The 15563-nt window shown below is 36.5% G+C and overlaps 1 non-coding gene across 2 annotated transcripts; it reads left to right on the top strand.

Moving 5' to 3' along the window:
• Nucleotides 1-5205: 5205 nt before the first annotated feature.
• On the top strand, nucleotides 5206-11453 carry LOC109366262. 2 transcript variants are annotated; one of them, XR_002112481.2, is made up of 3 exons: nucleotides 5206-5258; nucleotides 9497-9613; nucleotides 11208-11453. It is a non-coding gene; the product is annotated as an uncharacterized LOC109366262 (transcript). The 2 variants fall into 2 exon arrangements; XR_004159063.1 differs by lacking the exon at nucleotides 5206-5258 and adding an exon at nucleotides 7196-7339.
• Nucleotides 11454-15563: the final 4110 nt, after the last annotated feature.

The following is a 15563-nucleotide window of genomic DNA, read 5'->3' on the forward strand; positions in this document are numbered from 1 at the left end:
AAAAAAGAACCAGAATTTGGTAAGATGTTTTTGAGTGCTTTCCCAACTGATTTAATTTATGTAGTGGTATGTGAGTTTGCTTATGTCAATCAATTTAAAGTTATGCTTTGTTTTGATTATAAACATGACTTGAGAATAAAATGAATGTTTGCATAGTGCTTGGTATGTATAAATTGATACACAAATGCTGTTGTAAGTATAATTACTTTAACAATGAAAGGCAAAATAAAGTTGACTAATACAGTTTTTAATTAGATTAACATAAACCATTTATGATTTTATACAGTGCTTTCTACAAAATTAAATGCTTACATGCAAGTATGCTTAATTAGTTCATTAACACATTGGGTCCAAATCAGCTGTTTTATTTTCATGGTCTGAAAATAAATTTGAGCTTCACGCTGCATTTTTACTAGTCCGGTATCCCTAATATGTATATGAAAGATACTTAAGATACATAAGTTTTTTAGTTGAGAATTCAAATCTAAATTATCCTGATTCTTATTGACTTAGAACCTAACTTTCCAAATATAGCATCTGGCAAAGAGAAATCTTTCACCTAATATTAATTCAGGCATCTCAGTAAGAGTAAGGTGATACACTTGAAAATCCACTGCAATGCAGATCCTTTAGTTCTCCCTTTTAAGTTCCAAATTTTGTAAGTTAGAAAAAGGTTGGTAGGTTGCTGTCAGTTAGCAAAGAGCAGATGGTGTTTATTACTGTGACCGGTAAATTGTGTATTTGTTGGAGTAATAAACCTATTTAGCCAAATGTTGATTCGCTTTTTAAGTGTTGTATTCTTAGTACCTATCTCCATACCTGTGCAAATGCTCAGTATAAACAAATTGTGCTTTTTGAAAAAACCTTGGTGGTGAACTTCTGCAGCCTGAATTGCTGGAATTCATAGGAATACCATTTTAGATAACATACTTTAAATGAGTTGATCTTACTTTGTATTTTACTTATTTCTAAATATTAAAAATTGACTGTGCCAGACCTGGCTGGGATGAATATAAAAGGGAGATTTTCTGTTCTACAGATTCCCCTTGCCCTTAATAGAATATGACTGTTCAATGCGTGATCTGGCAAAATCATTATTAACTCAGCTTACTCTGCCTTTTCTAAAAATACCGCTCTTTTTGAACAGCTTTCCACTAAGGAACAGTCCATATGTGCTCTTTATGAACATGTGTCTATAAGATCCATCACTGCCTGCCCTCAGCTCCCCCAGTGCTCCTGCTGGAAAACCAGCATCAGGAAATATCTGTAGTATATTTCATTGAAGTACAGCCAAAATACGGCCAGAAGGCAATAACCAAAGATAAAATATAATATTACATCTTTTACATTATTGAGGTGAAAAAGCAGGCAACTGTGCAGTCTTCTTGTCAGTAGAACATGATCTTGCTGCACTTGAGTAATACCAAGGGAAAGTGTCACTTTCGTAACCAGACCTAATGACTTTAATGGCAGTAATTCAGTAATTTCTGCAGTCGCACCTTAACCATGCAAAGAAGCAATAGTAGCTAAATACATATAACAAGCTCTATTTTGGATTTATATGTATATACATATTTAGCATACTTGACAGCTCTTCGGGGTCTTTCTGTGTCTGTGTCTGAATTATACTAGTGCCTAGTATAATTCTGGGAATCTCTGCAATTAAAATAATAAAAAGTGGCTGCACTGAGACATGTAGCACTGAGTCATAAACCCCTTAAAGTTGTTAATTGCAGATTAGTATAGATCCAGAACTTTAATTGATTTCTTGGCTTCTTCTTGACTACCTCATGTCAAAGTTAAAAACAGAATCACACATAATGAAATGTTTGGGTGTCTGACAAGTTACTGGATTATAATAGATCATACTGCTAATTCATGTATTAGAGAAGTATCTATTCAGATTTTCTGGCTAGGAAAGCCACTGCATTTCACAGAATAAAGACATCAAATACCAAACTTACTTTTTTTTTTTAAACATAATTTATTTTAATTCTAAAGCCCCTTTAAATTCCTTTTGTAAATTCCAGAATTTAATGACATAACTTGTTACCAAATTCTGACAGAAAATTGCTTAAAAAGAAGAGTGAGGGAATATTTTTATTATCTCAGTATGGACTTGTATCTGGAAGATGTTTGTCTAGAGTTGCTGACCATCTGTTTCGTGGAATTATGCCAAAAACACATTTTCAGTGTAGGCTTAGATGCTTGCTTTGAGCTCATAAACAGCCATGCAAATATTACGCCATCTTCTTCAAACTCACTATAAATATGAACTCTCATCACTTTTCAAGATAAAAAATGTGTAATGAAAATGCTTATTTTTTTGGTAAATCCATTAGACATGGTGGCTTTAATGAGTCTAGCTTTGTTATTTGGATTTAATTTATTCTTGACGCAATTCTGTTGATTTAAATCAGAAATGAATTTGGCCCTGAGTTTTCAAAAAGCTGTGTTTTTCCTTTGAGCATTTCATACTGCGTTCATCTTTCTCCCTGTGCACAAGTACCAGCTCTCTGCTCAAAGCCAACACAAACAGATCAGAGGCAGAGCACTATGGAGAAGAGGGCACCTTCTCCTTTGGCTCTGGGACCTCTGTACTGAAGTAGTGTAGTAGTTTGAGAAGGCATTAGCACATCTCCTTCAGAGTAGGTCTCCAGGGCCTCTCTCAAGGAATATGCTCATTTCCTTCCGCTGCTGCTGCTTTCTGTCTCCTGACATTCCTGGCTAAAATAGAATCCTGCAATTTGACCCTACCAAACAGGTTTCTTGTAAGCACTCCTCCAGAGACAGCAAACACTATAGAGCTTGAATAAAAAATAATATTGCATCTTCATTGGGAGCGCTAGCTGCATTTTGGAAAAGCTAAAATACTAGATTTTGAATGGGTATTGAGGTAAGCAACTACAGAAAGAATGAGAGAAACTTGTCCACTGCACAATCTGCTGAGCTTTATGTACTTACAAGGTGTTGAGGGAAATAAAATTTACCTTCATAATCTTCTAGTGCTGCCTTTATGTAGAGGGAAGTCCCTTCTGCATATCAAAAGGTGAGGTACACTTTATTAAATGCTATTCGAAAATGACTGAAGTTGCCGAAGTCCTAGAATAGGACAAGAATAGACCTAGTTTATAAGCATGTCTTAATCAGTAAGCCTTCGCTCGGGAATTAATAATACCTTTATCTCCTGCCCTTTTTCTTTAGCACAGCACTGAATTTAGGTAGGAACTTTTTATTTATTTATTTATTTATTTATTTATTGAATAGTTAAAAAAGTTTTGTCAGAATAAGTGATCCTGAATACGGAAATACTTTCTGTCCCCCCACAAATGAGCTGATTACAAATGTTGAATTGAGCATACTAAGAAATAAACCTATTTTGTGTTGCCCAAGTCATTGCTATTTCTACTTCGCTGTTTCCTAGGATTAAAAAGTATTCATATGAAATCTCTCAGTTCAGGGCTTTGTATTGCTTTATCTTACAGAGGGAAGCATTTGTCTGATGCATTCCTTATTTATCTAGGCTTTGCTACTTTTCTGTACACTTATTTGTGTGCAGATTAAAAGCAGTCACTCAGGTACACTTTTTCCTCATTTCTGCTTGTAAAGCCCAATCTAAATGGTATTTATAAAATAGTATTCTCTAGTAGGGATGTATTTGGGCTTCATCAAACAATTGTTCTTCTAAATGTGAACATTCATTTTCTTTCACTTGTATTAAATTTGAGGCTCAAATAGTAATGCTGTAAATGTAACATCAGACTTGTTATACATACATCTGTGCTGTCCTGAGGTGCTCAAAATCTTTCCCAATAACGCAGATTTTTAATTTTTAAAAGAACTGCTATTGAGAGCTTTACATAATAATGTAAGATAACAGCAAATTATATGATGGTTCACTCGATTTGATTACCAGCTTTCTTGTCAACATGTGCAGAAGAGAGGTAGGGAGGAGGTAGGTATGGTTTTAGTGTGTGTGGCTTTCAGTGTCCTTGTGAGGATGGTGACTCCAGCAGAGGTGATTCTTCTCAGCCCATGGTGCCTCATGCTTTTGGAAGACTCTACCAGACCTCAGATCCTGTGACCCACCTCTAGGGATGTTCACAGTATTCCTTGACTTGTAAAAGCAGTGCTCTAAAGATGGTTCTCACAAGCAAACTGAGCATTAGATATTGGTTAGGTTATTCAAAAGCATGCTTATCCCATATTGACAGAGTCCTGTGTATACAACCAAAGGATTAAATGTTTGATTGCTTTTTTGAGCATTAAAAAATGAGGTAGTTCTGAAAGTCACAGCTGCTATTTGCCTAGCTCCTCGAGCCATATTTGTGGCTGCCAGGTCAATGAGACTGCTCCAGTGCAAGGAGCCAAAGGCAGGACCCCCTGCCAGGGCAAGGCATGGGCAACTTACTTGGATGATCTCAGTCCGCCGGCTAGTCTCCTAGGACTAAAAAATAATAATAATAAATGAATAAAAATAATAATTAAAAAAAGAAGTTTGGTTAGATTCCCTTATTTATACAGAAAAAAAAAAATAAAAACCATGCATTTTTACTGAATCTGTCATAAACCTAGGGCTTCAAACCTTGTTGTTGTTGTTGTTAATTATTTTCTAGTTTCTATATGAAGACATTAGTATTTTATCATTATTAGCTCACTGTGCTAGTATGCATATGCATCTCATACCTAGTTCAGTAAAACAGTGAAGATACAAGTACGCTAATATTAGCTACAGACTTTTTATGGTACAAATTCACTTTCTTTTCACCGTTTTTATACAACACAAATGCAGTAATGGAGCTGTGTCTATTTACCTTGGATGCCTGCTTGAAAATTCAAACACCCACTGTGTTTCACGTCCTGGACAATTTGCTTTAATATGCCATATACTGAAGAAACTTCTCCTTGAATTCACATCATCATATAAAATAGGTATTATGTAAACTTTTGTCTGTTTTAGTTTCAACTGGGATGGAATTGTATTCTTCAGAGTATTTGGTATGATGCCATGTTTTGGTTCTAGGAGAAAACAATGTTAATGATACACCAGTGTTTCTGGTTGTAGCCAAGCAGTGTTGTAGAGAGCCAGGGCCATTCGTTGGGAAGGTCCCAAGGAGCTGGGAGGGAACAGGATGAGGACAGCTGACTTAAACTGGCCTAAAGGATATTCCATACCACATGACATCACAAGGAAGGATTTTTGAACGGGTGGGACTTCATCTTTTCTTCTGCTGCTCAAGGGCATCAGCTGGGGGGTGGTGAGCAATTGCTTGTGTATCACTTGTTATATACATTCATATCTATAGACAGACAGACATAGATATAATCACTTTTATCCTTTTCCTTTTTTCTGTCTTAGTAAATAGTTTTATCTCAGCACACAAGTTCTACTTTCTGTTTTTTTCCGATTCTTTCCCCCATCCCACTAGGGAGAGGAGGGAGTGAGCAAAGGGCTATGTGGTGCTCAGCCACCTGCCAGGTTAAGCCACAGCAGTCATTTTGGCATCCAGCGTGGGGCTTGAAGGGTTGAGATAACAGCAGATCTGATTGGACCATGTTAACTCAGATTGCTGTGGTAGTTTGATGATTGCTTGTCACAGTGTTAATTTCTTGCCTGTTTATGGAGCTCTTTGGGATTTTTCACATGGAATTATATTGTGTAGCACCTTGTCTGCTGCTTATTTTCTCTGCTGACTTGTTTTTCACCTCTGGGGGTTGGATTAATGTTTTTATTTTCCTATGCTGTGTGGCCTTGACTTATATTATGATAAAATTGGCAGCTGAGAAACTGCTGTTTTGTGTGTATGGAGCATTGCAGTCATTTTTGAGTTTTGGAAGCCATGCAATTACGGTCTTCGCTTTGTCTCCTTATAGAGCCCAGCTATGGATGAAATACGGGAGAACACTTTCTAGAGTTCCTCAGTCTCCCTTTCACCTTTTCTTCTTTCCATAGAGCTCAAGAGCTAGCTACAGTAGCTCTTGAGAATTCTGAAAATCTGTGGGATGTTCAAATCAGCATGCTCCTATTGCTATGTGTTATGACTGTGTTTCAGGTTATGTTTAAGACTAAATAATTTTTTAAGACTCACCCAGAGATCTTCCCCTATGAGGGGTAGTTCTGAGTATGCACAGGTGCTTAGAGCAGTGGGCAGCCCTAATGGTTTGGAACGTCACTTCTGAACAGCTGCAGAATCCTAAAAAAATAGTAGAATATTTGGAAAAGGTATGCTGTCACCCTGACAATCCTAATGAGACACAAAGCACAGCAGTGTGCTGGGGCCTGGCCTATGCCCACCAAACTCTGTTGTTGCTCTGACATTTTTGGCAGACCCTGAGGTTATTCTAACACTTCTGACAGGTCCTGTAGGTGTCACAACCCTTACAACCAGTCCTGTGGTCACTCATTCCCTGTGATAAGCCCCACAGTTCAATCAGAAAATCAACCAGTGCTTGTATCTGTTGCCTTTATAAGAAAGATTTAAAAACATCTACAAAAGTCACGTTTAGCAAAGAAAGAAGCTTCTAAGTTCAGAGAAGTAGTTGTGAGTTAAATCATGTGTAGAACTAAACCACAACAACTTAATATAAATGCTTGTCTGCATGTTTATTTTCAATTCTGTAAAAATTCTGCTGATGTGGTAAGTCACATCAAAAACAACCCATGTCCAAATTGAAGAGGGTGAGTTCAAGTATGACAATGTTAATATATGTGAACTTAAGATACTATAGTACATTTAAGACTGTCACAACATTGTTTGTATGCTATGGGATATATTTTAAGAACTAATTATTGTACACATTTTTTTACAGCACAGGTTATAATTAATATCTGGCATTTCAACAGTGCTATGCATGATATATCAGCATAATAAATGCTGACACTGGGAGACAGACTGCCTGTGCTGTGCTCCAGCTTGACAACACCCTGTTAGTTTTAGGGATTCTCTTCTCCGGGGCTTAACATGAAGCAAACAAGGAATGCTGATGTGTAGCACGTTTTACTGGAAGGGGTTTTCAGATTTACAATTATAGATTAATGCTAAGGATTGGTGGTGTCCCTAGAACTTACTGATGCTGGGAAGACTGAGGACTGTTCACTAGCTTTTCTGCAACTTTAGACAAAACCAAACTAACAGCAGTTCATTTTTTCAGTTGCAAGTAACGGAATGCTTCCTGATGTATTTTTTCAGAGTAGAAGGTGGATGAAGTGTGAATGTCTGTCTGCTACATAATCAATACAATTAAAATCCCCAGCCACTTATTTCCGGTGAAGTGATTAAAATCCACTTTGTATGTAGTTTATGCTGTCCATACTGCTCCTTTGCAGCAATATTTCAAGGTAATTATTAGGTGGTTTATAAAGTACTTAGTATAAATGTTCAACATAAATCTTTATAAGCTTATTTTAATAGTTTTATTCCGTTTAGAGAGCAAATGTTGTTGAGCTTTGACTGGCCCTCTTGTACCCCAAAATTAGGCAGCCATATAGACTTTCAGCTTTTGAAAGGCATGTTTTTCTTAATACTTAGAAACACTAATGGAATGCAGCATAAATTCTCTCGGATTCTACTTTAACCGCCTTCCTGCACATGTGTTTCCTGCAGAGAAGAGAAAGCTCTGCTGCATGCTTGACCTTCTTTAATGAGCCTGCACATGCATGAGATTTCATTTTTGAAATCTTACTTTTATAGATTAAGTCCTAGGGTTAGTATATAGTTTCAAATTAAAGTTGAAATTCAATCTTTGCCATTCCTTCCTCATCGTTAGGCTTATTTCCATATGAAATTTAATAATCCATCTGAAAGAGAGCAACTTCTTTCAGGCAAAGTTGGCCCTGGAAGATACATAGCTACAGTTTTAGTACAGACTTAGAATGCTGATACCATGATGATTTAAAGGGATGGGATTTATTGGAAAAGTTGCTAACTTTTATTAAATCAATAGAGAAAGTTGGAACAAATTGCAATCACACAAGCCTGAAAAATGTTATTTTGAGCGTTGAAGCTTGTTCTTTTTCTCCGCCGCTGTACCACTTGCTATTTCCCCCTAGGCGTTTTATCTAATTGAAATTGGTGATGTTAATTTAGGTGGAAGTAGATTTTGTCTTATGTGTTTATTTTTTCCTGAGATTACATACTTTTTTCTTTCATGGTTTAACCAATATTAGAAGGAAGTTACAATTGCAGCAAGGAGAGTGTCAATTTCTTTACTTAAGTGACAAGTGATTGGATGCGAGAAAACAGCCACACATTGTGTACCGGGGGAGGTCTAGATTGGACATGAGGAAGAATTTCTTCATGGAGAGTGTGGTCAAGCATTGGAATGAGATGTCCAGGGATGCGCTGCATTCCTCATCCCTGGAGATATCTGTGAGGTGTGTGGACATATCACTGGTTTAGTGATGGGACTTTAGGTCAGGTTGATGGTTGGACTCAGTGGTCATGAAGGTCTTTTCCAACTTAGGTGATTCTATGGTTCTATCATTTGTGATTTTCCTAAAGTTTTGACACCAGCATGTCCTTGATTGCTATTCTTATTGTTATGCAGATACAATTGAACACATTTACTCTCAGATGAGCTTAGTCTTTATTGAAAGACAGGCCAGAGTACTGTCTGTTCATACTTGAACACAATTTAGAAATGTCCTGAGCAAATGCTGATGGTTCTCCATCAATTTCCAAAGACATCATGTCATATCCAAAAAGATTTTGGAAAGCATAAAATATAATAAGTTGAATAAACTGTTGATTGTAGAGTACCTGAAAGCTTCCATCCTTTGGTACTTTATGATGACATAGCATTAATGCCTTATTTAATTAGTGCTCTCTCAATGAATTTTTCAAGTAGACATCTCTCTTCTTCATGCAGAAGAAAACCCCACAACAATGTATGTGTCATAGGAACTGTACACTGTTTAAGAGTATTTGCAGCATATCAGGCAAATTCCAGTGCTCTGCAAAATTCTCTTAGACAGCAGCCTGGTTATCTGGAGTGATCTGTTTGTGTGACTTGTTCAGTTACTGGCAAAACAGATATTTGAAACCGATACATGAAATGACACTTATTTTAAAATCAATATGTAAAACATCAATTCTTAGAAACCTATGAAAAGCTCTAGCTTTGCAAAATATACTATTCTACCAATAAAGCTCACTATCGCAGGAAAGAATATATTCATTTTCTTAGTTTCACCTATGTCATCTAGTAAACCAAGGTCTTGTTCAGCACTTTGCTAAACGTAAGCAGCCACTGTCCATTTTTCTCCTAAAGATGAACTTCCTGGGTTTCAGATAAACTCTGAATGCTTCCTTTCCAAGCTAAATGAGAAGACAGTGCTATTCTTCACACTTGTATGAATTAATCCTAGAAGTAAGTAGTAGTATTGTTTAAAAATAAGAATAAACTTTTCTCTTTAAGGAACTCGTTTATGAAGACTTATGAAGTTTTTTTTTAAAGTGCTCCTTGTTTTAAAATAGTTTTCTTATTTACTTTCTAGTTCAATTTTGTTGGGAAATTGCTTGGACCAAGAGGGAACTCCTTGAAGAGGTTACAAGAAGAAACAGGTGCAAAAATGTCTATCCTGGGAAAAGGCTCCATGAGGGATAAAGCTAAGGTACTGTATCTGGATTCTGACTGCAATTAGTATTGATGCATTTGTGCCTTAGGTATTTACTTACTAATGACTCAGTAGAATTAAGCTAGATTCTGATTCCAAAGACTTGTTACTTTAATTGCTGTCTTCCCATATAATCATATAAGACCACAGTTACTATTACTGCCACTGTTATTTAAATAATTTACTAAAAGAGAAACAGTCTTAGTTTGTTCTGAGAAAAGCTTATTTCTCCTGAGAAAGTTTAACTGGTTGAGATTGCTGCTGTAATGTCAATGTACACAAATAGATTTTCTTCTTTGTTTCTTTAGGCTTGTTCTTATTGTTTATTTGGAGATGCCACTTTTCTAAAAGGTTGAATATTTATTCAGGGCATAGTTTAAAAAAAGATTATGAAGTGAAATTTTACTTGCATATGTTTAAAAATGCATTATAGATAAAAGAAAAAAAATCTGTATTTGAAATAGTGGCCTGGGTATTGCACATCAAGTAATTATTTGTACAATCAAGAAGTTTAATACATATGCAAGTTCGTATTGTATTGTGACTCTTACTTTATATGCTATGGAACAGCAACATTGCAGTCAAAACAGAAATAATGACTGCTAATTTCACTGAACTGTGGATAGCCTTCAGTAATGCTGTGCATTATTCAGTTTTCCTTTCTGTCACATTTGTCATTCATCTCAGTAGCTAAAATAATGAAAGAAATAACTTGCTAGGGTAAAGGAAAAGCTAATCAGGATTTTACCATTTTTATGGTTGTTATTATTTGGCCTTGGTAATGCATATCAACAGTCACTCTTGCATTAGGAGATCTCCAGTGGCAATATTAAAAATAAAACACAAAAAGACAAATTAGGCACACAGAGTTTATTTCATTTTTTCAGCGATTTCTTTATGACATTAGGCATACTGACACTTCAGTTATCTATTTAACACTATATGATAATAAATGCTGATTACACAGCATATTTTATTTTTAGTTAGTGACAAGTACAATATTTTATGACTTCTGGCTTACTTCTGGAATTATAGAAAATGACTGCCTGGACAAATGAATGTGAGTGCTGCTAAGTACAGTAATTTGCATCTGTACTGCGTCTGCCAGCTCCATTCTCAGCCACCCACTCAGATCATTATTGCCAAAAGCAGCAATTGCCCAGACAGCGAAGTGTGAAGAGCTTGTTACTAGATAAAGAGGTTTAAGCACATAAATAGATGAAGTCCTCTGATTTTGAGATTGGTCAACTCTTCTTATCATGCTGTTTGAATCTTATTGCAACAAGCAGTGCCATCATGGCAGTTATTATATTCACTCATGAGTATGTCATCAGAAACAAAATTCAGCTGTTATTTTTTTCCTCCTCTTCATACAGTATTTAGGACTAAAAAGCCAAATGAAGTTAAATATGAACTCCGTTGAACGTCATTCATTTGAGAAAGGTGGAAAATGTGAACTTCTGTAGTAAAACTGTCAAATATGGCAGTGATGGAAGCAACTTCTATAGAGAAGGCCTCATAAGCAACTGTTTTCTGATTCCAATTTACACATCACTGGCTGAAAAAAAAAATTAACCTCTTGCAATTACAGTGAGAGACAGGAATTGGATACGTCAGTGAGGACAGATCTGGATACGTCACTGTTACTGGTTCCAAGGAAAAGACACTGAGAATGTCCATCGGCTGGATAATTGCAATTAGCATTTCAGAGAGGATATTTTAGGTTGAGAACATGGTAAAACTTAAAGAAAATACATTTAACTGTGGGCATAAATAATGGCCTAAATTGCTATTCACATACATACGTAATACAGAAAGGGTATTGAGGTGCTGGAGCAGGTCCAAAGCAACAGGGTTTGTGAAAGGCTTGGAGAATATGCCCTATGAGGAGAGACTGAAGGATCTGGGGCTGTTCAGTCTGGGGAAAAGGAGTCTGAGGGAAGACCTTATTGTTCTTTTCAAATACCTGGAAGGTGATTGCAGCAAGAGGGGGTTTGGTCTCTTCTCACTGGTGACAGATGACAGGACAAGGGGAAATGGCCTCAAGTTGCACCAGGGGAGGTTTAGGAAAAGCTTCTTTACAGAGAGGGATGTTAAGCACTGGAATAGGCTCCCCAGGGAGGTGGTTGAGTCACCATCCCTGGATATGTTTAGAAAACACATTTGGATGTGGTGCTCAGGGACATGATTTAGTGCAGGGTTGTTAGAGTTAGAGTAGTATGGTTAGGTTGTGGTTGGACTTGATGATCCTAAAGGTCTTTTCCAACCTGAGCAGTTCTATGATTCTATCATTCTATGGAAAATGCAACTTACTCTGATTAAAACAGTTTTCTTGCTGTAAAACAAGCTAGCCTCGTTTACACAGCTTTTTTGTTTGTTTGTTTGTTTACTGATTTTTCCTTCTGAAAGAATTTTCAGAAAAAATCTGTGTAATTTCTCTCTGTAAACTAGAACATCCTTAAGACTCTCCATGGTATACCAAAGGCTGAACCAGTTCCCAGGCAGACTGCCGACATGCAGGCTTTTCTCCTCTGGTTAGCTGGCTGCTCAGCTGCATCAGAGCAACAGAAGGCCGAGTGTCAGTGATATTCTTGATGGAAAATATTAAATAAATTTACACCCGAAATCCCTACTTAGTGCTCAAAAAGAAGTAATACATCAGTTTGTGTCTTATGGTGCCAAAATGACAGCAGGCAAACTTTTGGCTCTACAGTGAAGCACTCTGGGCATATTTTGTAATTTTGGGCAAGTGGAGGTGCACTTTCTAATTTTGGAAACCTTATTTTATTAAAGGAGATTTATTTGATTTTCAGAATTTCCTTATTCTTAAAAAAGAAATCTGTGCGTACAATTCAGAGGTTAAAGAACTGGGGCTGTTTCCTTGCCGAGCCTTACACTGTTGATAAGAGTGACTTGAGTCCTTTGCAGAGCCACTATATCTACAGGGCATGAAAAGGGCAAGTTAATTTGAAAAGGCAATGCAGCTTAATTAACATGAATAATATCAGCAACTCCACCAAGCTTATATACATCTCTCAGAAAGTTGTGTTAGAAATTTCTGAAGAGATGCCCAAAAATAACTGCAGCAATTTTGCAGAATATTGCTGCAGATATAATGAAAACTACAATGATTCTTCTAGATTGCTGTGGCTAATGTGAGTCCCTAAATCTTTCTGCTTAAGCTATTGCCACTGGCTCAACAGAAGTCATTTTTCTATAACGGACGGAACCCAAGAGGAATGATCCTACAGAGTTCTGGCAGAAAAACATCACAAGATGTCACATTACCTCTAGGCACAATTAAAGATGATGCTGAACTTTTGCTTCTTCTTCCTTTGATTTGTACTTTCAATGTTGACTGCAGCTAAACTTTGAAATAGTTGTTAGTGGAATAACTCCATTTATTTCTAAATCACAGATATATTATTGTTTAACATGATGAGCATAGTCATGGTCATTGAGAGTTGTGCCCATTGTAAGAGCATAGCCAGTTTCCAGTGTGATCTTTGGACAGGATCAACTCTCATCACCTTGGTTAACTGACACAATGCCATTACAGTTTGTCGTTCCTGTAGTATTACTGTATTGTAAATATGCAAAGACATTCTTCAGAACAGGTAGCAATGGGATTAAACATAGTCATATCAAATTGCTTGGCTTTTGATTCTTTTCCCTGTCTTTGTCTCTTTTTTCCAAATAGCATTGGACACAATAGTAAAGGTAAACAATCAAACTGAACTGAAGAGAAATCTCATTACAAGTGGAATGAATTTCTTTCTTTCATACCTTGATGCACATTTGCTTTTTTTCAGCCATACAGTGAATGCTTTCTGCTATGCCATAAAAATAAATAAATTTTTTAAAAAAGCCATAAAAATGCATGCAGTGAGGTGAAATAGCTTTTTAAAATATGCTGTAACAGAAAGAGCATAGAATTTCTTTAAAAGAAGCAGGAAAAAATGTAGCATCTTCTTAAATACTTCAGTTTCTTGTGCAAGGTACCTGAAAACAGATACAAGAACTTTTCTCACGAGAAAGCATACTCTAAGGGGTTGCACTGTTTCTTCAAACCTGCCACTTCAGTTTAAAGCTTTACTGCTGCTTGGAACATGAACCAAAAGCTAGTTTTGAGTTTCTGCTCATGCCTGCATCCCCAGATGCCCAGCGGCAGCCATTTACAGCTCAGAAATCACGTGTGCAACTTAGCCCTTTTTTACTAGATTCTTGTTTCTTTACTATAAATCACAGAGAATTAGAGAACAAACTTGCAGCTTTGAAAACTCACATCAACTGTTTTTCTATGACTCAATGTTTGCCAACTACTGAATGAACATTTGACTTTCTTCAAGTTTCAGTTGTTACTTAAAATAGTTACTAAAGCAAAAAAGTTTAATCACAGAAGACTTAATGCACTACAACTGTCTTCCTCCCTGATCTGTGAATTAAGTGTTTTCCAAGGAGGCTCTGGTGCCACTGGACAGCAGTTTGTCCTGTTAGACAGGATTTCTTGCATGAGCTTTTCTTTTTCAAAAATTTAGGTGTTAAGACTTTGTTGGCAACTGCAAAGAATGGAGAACTGAACACACAGAGAACCTATTTGGGTTCAGTGAGAAATATATCATCTTTATTAAGATTTTTAACAGCTGTATTATAACTTTTAAAAGATCTTGAAGGTATGGGAGAATTGTAGTGGATCCTGGTCTGTTCAGTGCATTGTCCTGCTTGCAGTCCTGCAGTCTTTAAATATGGGTTTAAATATCTTACAGGGTTAAGTTCACATATGTAATATTTATTACATAGTGCCCAGTAACTCTGGGGTCTGAACTACAATATATTTTTTCGCTAGATCAAGTCTACCATGAACCTAGCGTCTGTAATGATCATTTATGTTTTTGCAGTATAGTTACTTGTGTCATATTTCATTCCAAATGAAAGTGGCCCTATTTTGAGCAAGAATAATTTTGAAGGACCCTAGAAAGTTTAAGAAAAAAAAAAATCACCTCCACCAAAAAAATCATCTTTTCCACAAGGTTTTATGCTGGTGGCATTCCACTCATACCAGTGGTAGTTCACTTTAGTTTATGGCTATGGTAGTTCAGCCCAGTGTGTCATCTTGAGATTTCAGCATATATAGTTGGAGATAAAAAATTGAGTATTTCTTTGAGTATTTCCTCAAAACAGAAACTGCAGGCTTACTTCCAGCCTGCTGAGTGAGTTCTGGTCTAGACTTTATGCAAAATCCCTAAAATGTTTGTTATTAGGTAAGATCTTTCTGTTTCATTGAATTGCTCCTTTATCATCTTTAGCTACAAAATCTAGAAACATAGAACAATGCGTGACATTGGATTTAGAAAAATGGCTCACATCCAGAAGCATCAATAACTAATTTTAAATCACTAATTGATGCTCACCCAATCTTTTTCTGCTAGATTTTCCTTTGCTGGATGTAATAGTATTATTGACTTTGAATAGTTATCTCTGCAGCCATGATACCTTAGAGCTTACAGCCATTATACCTCACAAGGGGGTTTATGACCAAAAGCAGGATTAGGCCTTGGCATGCATTCAAGATATGAGCAGGAGTAACAGCAGCACACGGCTTCTGCTGCAGCATGTTTTTTCTTTTCAGAATCTCTCCACCTCCCCAGTACAAACAATTTTCTTTAAAATACCTCTTATTCTTTAAGCTGATTTTACTAATAGTAGACAGCTAGTCTAATAGCGCATTCACTTATTCAGTCTCACATTTGATTTGCGCACTTGCTCATAATTACTTGGTTAAAGCAAAGTTTTGGAGGCCAAATCTAGTTATCTATTCAGAAAGTAAAAGGTCATATTATCGAATAGATAGGTGTTCAGAAAGTCTCTCAGACATTCCTTTAGTTTATAAGATGCATATAGAATCCCATAACCTTTGTCTGTATATAGCAGCTATCTTGGATACAGG

The sequence above is a fragment of the Meleagris gallopavo genome, chromosome 2 (genome assembly GCF_000146605.3).
Source record: "Meleagris gallopavo isolate NT-WF06-2002-E0010 breed Aviagen turkey brand Nicholas breeding stock chromosome 2, Turkey_5.1, whole genome shotgun sequence".
Taxonomy (NCBI): domain Eukaryota; kingdom Metazoa; phylum Chordata; class Aves; order Galliformes; family Phasianidae; genus Meleagris; species Meleagris gallopavo.